Source organism: Lagopus leucura, unplaced genomic scaffold (genome assembly GCF_019238085.1).
Source record: "Lagopus leucura isolate 7727_CA_CO unplaced genomic scaffold, USGS_WTPT01 Super-Scaffold_100004, whole genome shotgun sequence".
Taxonomy (NCBI): Eukaryota; Metazoa; Chordata; class Aves; order Galliformes; family Phasianidae; genus Lagopus; species Lagopus leucura.
Genome location: NW_024962264.1, coordinates 44,935,585 through 44,940,061, shown reverse-complemented (window position 1 = coordinate 44,940,061; position 4,477 = coordinate 44,935,585).

Below are 4,477 nucleotides of genomic sequence, written 5' to 3'. Positions count from 1 at the left end.
GGGGGGGATGGAGGGGCGGCAGGAGGCCCGGGTCCCGGGGCCGGAGCGGGTGGCAGCAGGGCCGCGGAGAAGCGGCGGCTGCAAGACGGCGGCTCCGGGCGAGGAAGCGCCCGTCACCCTCCGCGGGGGGAGGGGGCGAGGGGCGGGGCAGGAACAACAACAACAACATCCGGCCGGAGGGACGCCCCGCCCCGCGCCGCACGGGAAGCGCGGATGGGCGGCGGGGGAGGGCGGCGCGCCGTTGGGTGGCTTGTGCCGTGGGTGGCTTGTGCCGTGGGTTTGGGTGGGTGTTGGTGCTCGTCTTTGCTCTACGCTCTCTTCTGGGGCGTCCACTGAAGCGGTGGGGCTACGGGTATCTGTTAGGCCTTCTGGCTTAGCTGAGGGCTCTGTAAGGGAAGCGATTTCCATCCAGCACTGCTGTTCTGCCGCTCGGATGGGGGCTGTGCGGAACGTGTGTCTGTCCCTTGGTGTGCTCAGTGCGTCTGAGTACTGGCAGCCTTCCGGCAGCCTGCGCGTGGAGGGCAAAGCAGAGAAATTGCAGGAGAATGGTCCTTATGCGTGTTAAAATAAACCATGGAACCCTGAAAGAGTGAAATTCTCATTCTCTTCACAGTTTGTAGAATCATTAAGGTTGGAAATGACCTCTAAAAGCATCTGGTCTGACTCTCAGCCCATCATCACCATGCCCACTGACTGTGTCTGTAAATGCTACATCTGCACATTCCATGAACACCTACCTCTAGGCACAGTGACTCCACCGCCTCCCTGGGCAGCCTGTGCCAATACATCCCCACTCTTTCTGAGAATTATTCTTTCCCAGTGTCCAATCTGAACTTTCCCTTGTGCTCCAGACCCTTCACAGCTTTGTGGCTATTCCCTGGACATGCTCCAGAGCCTGTCTTTCCTGAAGTGAGGAGCTCAAAACTGAACACAGTACTCAAAGCGTGGCCTCACCAGTGCTGAATACAAAAAGATGATCACCCCTCTTCTCGTGCTGGCTGCACTACTTCTGATACAAGCCAGGATGCCATTGGCCTCCTTGGGTACCTGAGCATACTGCTGGCTCATGCTCAGGCAGCTGTCAGCTAACACCCCTGGATCCTTTTCCTCCATGCCACTTTCCAGCCACTCTGCCCCAAGCCTGAAAAAATGGATGGCACTTGTGTGATCTAAGTGAAGGACTCGGCCTGTGGGCTTGCTGAACCTCATACAATTGGCCTCAGCCAGTTGCTCCAGCCTGCACAGATCCCTTTATAGAGCCTTCCTACCCTCAGTTGGATCCTCACTTCCTCCCAACTTGGTGTTGCCTGCAAACTACTGAAGATGCACTCAATCCCCTCATCCAGATCATCAATGAAGATATTAAACAGGACCAAGTGTTATACTGACTCCAGAACCTAAAGTAAAGGCTAAAAAATGCCAGTAACAGCCCAAACAGCAGGTGGGCTCTTGGCTGTTGTGAAGGCAGAGGAAGGCAGCACTGAGTAGTATTCAGCTAGGTGATGTTTCAAAAGAGAGAAAAGATATTTTTATTGGGCAGGGAACTCGTGGATCATGTGTAGATAATACAGTTATGAAGACATGAAAAACTTCTCCAGAAACTTTCTGGGGATGAACCTGGTTTGTTTGTTTGTTTTTGTTTGTTTGTTTTTTGGTGTTTTTTTTTTTTTTTTTTAAGTGAAGAGAGAACTCCACATTCCCCCTTTTATTTTCTTTTTTTTTTTTGTCCAGCTACATTTATCTTAATCACATCAATCTCTTACTCATATTAAAAGTTTTCACCGTTTGCTAACCTCTAAAACCTACTGTTCTTTTTCCTTTTCTCTTACAGCATACATGTACCAATCAGCTTATTTTCTGAAAGACTATGTTGGCAATTGATTTCCATTATTCATAAAGATGTTCATGGTGTATTTCTCAAGAATAAAGTCCATAAAAATATGTAACGGTGCCTACTGCTGGTAGAGGCAATATAGCTATGAAGAATTCTATGACGCTATCTTGCCATAGAGGGAAAAAAAAGCATTATCTGTCATTGTCACACTGAAAAACTGTATTTCTATGTCATGACCTACTTGTGACAGGTTTCACTTACCAAATAACAAGATTCTGCAGAACAACACAAATTTCCCACTGATTAATGTCTTGCTTTCATAATAGTATGCTTATGTATGTGTTGTTTTGTTATTTGTGTTGTTTTATTGTTTTGGTTTTTTTTACCTAGTGAATGTTCTTGCATGTGTCTTGCGCGTAGAAACTGGAATTTGTGATACTGATAACTAATTGCTCCTACCTAACAGTCCTAAAATTGGAAAAATTGACCAAACTTAATATTGGCAAAAGCTAGTAAAAACTCACTGGTTTCAGTGAAGTTTCTTATGCAAGTTCATTCCACAAATGAATTTGGTAACCATTTTTTTTTTCAAATGACTCTTTCACTTTACCAGCCAGATAACTGGAGTCAGTGCTGTGCAGCACCATGCTGGGAATAGTTTTGCAGGAGTGGGTTTACCAACACTATGTATGAGTTCTTATAGCGGAACTGCACAAGCCAGTTATCTTGTTTGAGGTCTGCAATCCCTGTCTGCATGTTGTGGCAAGCTTGGTTTGCTGTCTTGATGGGTTTGAGATAAGACCAGGAAAAAAATGGTCCCAGGATTCTTGGTTATCGTGTGAGGTATACATTCCCTGTTTTCTATGGTTAGCTTAACAGAGAGAGAGCTGTGACAAATACTGAACTGAAGTATCAAGTTCCGAGGCTGAGATGGCCATGATGTTTCAGCACACTGTGTTCTGTAGCACTTGACCTGCTCAGAGCTCTGTGACTAATGGGTGTAGTGAGTACCAGTTACTTCAGCATCTCACAAAGTACGTACAGCTAGCCACCTCTGAAAAGTTCAGTTTAAGTTCAGTTAAATTTTCATCATCTCACATTGGAATAGTTAGCCTAAATTTAGGCAATTAGGCAGAAATTATATGCCTTAACCACAAGGTTGCTGTGTTTCTTTGTCTCATTTGCCAAAAATCTTTCCCAATCACCTTATGTACTACCTTTAGGGGTAGCAAATTCCATGGTTTGTGCTCTTGGTGTCCCACCACATGCTGCAGAAGGACTTACCTTGGGCCTCTCTCCTGTCTTCCAGTGGATATCACACAAGTTGTCACACCTTCACTACTGTCATCTGGACCCCTGGCAGCCGCTTGCTGTCAGCTGTGAGAAACTTGCTCAGCCAGAACAGAGCCTGCCTGTGCCTTCATATCACCATATTTGCTTGCCCAAAATGGTGGGACACCTCTCCTATCAACAGTGCATCGTCCTTTCACCAGGAACTATATAAATAATGCCAGTGTTGTACTGATTGTATTTTTAAGCCACTTTTTGTATCTAAATAAAAGATGATGGGTTTAAAGTTCAACTTGAAAGTGCTTTGCTGTTGTTTCAAGCAGGATTTCCCTGCCCCATTAGTTTGTTTTCTGCACCTGCTTGTTCAGTAGGATAGAACTGGTGCCATACACAACTGCCTTTGACCAAAGTACTAACTGCTCTCAAGATCTGCCCTGTAAGAACCATGTACTGCAACCTAAGGGGACTCTAAACTATTGCCACTATTTTTATTTTTTTTTTGTACCTCATTATACCAGCTCCCTTTCTTTGTCTTTTTCTGCCTGATATATTTATTTGCCTCTCCTTCCCTTACTGCTTCTTCCTTTCCTGACTGTGCTTCTTTCCCAGTTCCACCTTTGTCATTTTTCCTTCCCTCCGTTTCCCTCTAACATCTCTGTGTCATTTGCCTCATTCCTGCCAAACACGTTGGCTTGTTTCTCCCTGTCTTTTCCTTTGTTAATTAGTGCGGTGTTCAGCTCCTGAAGGAAACTCTTTCACTCAACAGTGAAAAATCAAAGAAAGAGCAGCGGGTGCAGTGGTAACCTTGTTCTTTGAACTCCTACCACTAAACAGCAAAGCAAAGCTGACAGGAGCTGCTTCTCTTTTTCTTTCCCTGATTAATTAAGAGAAGAGAGGTAGTAAGAGGGAAAACAAGAGTGGACAGTGATAGCAAGGTGAGAGCAAGCAGGGAAGGACAGGGCATGAAGTCAGAGATAAGAAAGTAGAAATAGTAGACTACAATTAACAACACAATGCTGCAAAGGGAGTTGAGAAAAGCTACAGGACTATAGCAGACTTCTGAGGATGCTCACTTCACTTTGTGCTCTACCTTTTTTTCATGCAGACCACATCTCAAACCAGCCTTTCCATTTCCACACAGCCTCTCATCTCTGAGATGGCTCCTCTGTCCTGCATAAGCATTCCTTTGCTATCTACAAACCTGACTGATAATGTATGCTTATGGTATCAGTCACCTAGACCCCTGGAGTTTCAACAAAATGAGTATCAGATTTCTGTTACATTATGGAAGCATTACTTTTGGAGCAACCTGCATATAACAAAGTGAATAATAGGATTTTTGCAGTTTCAAGT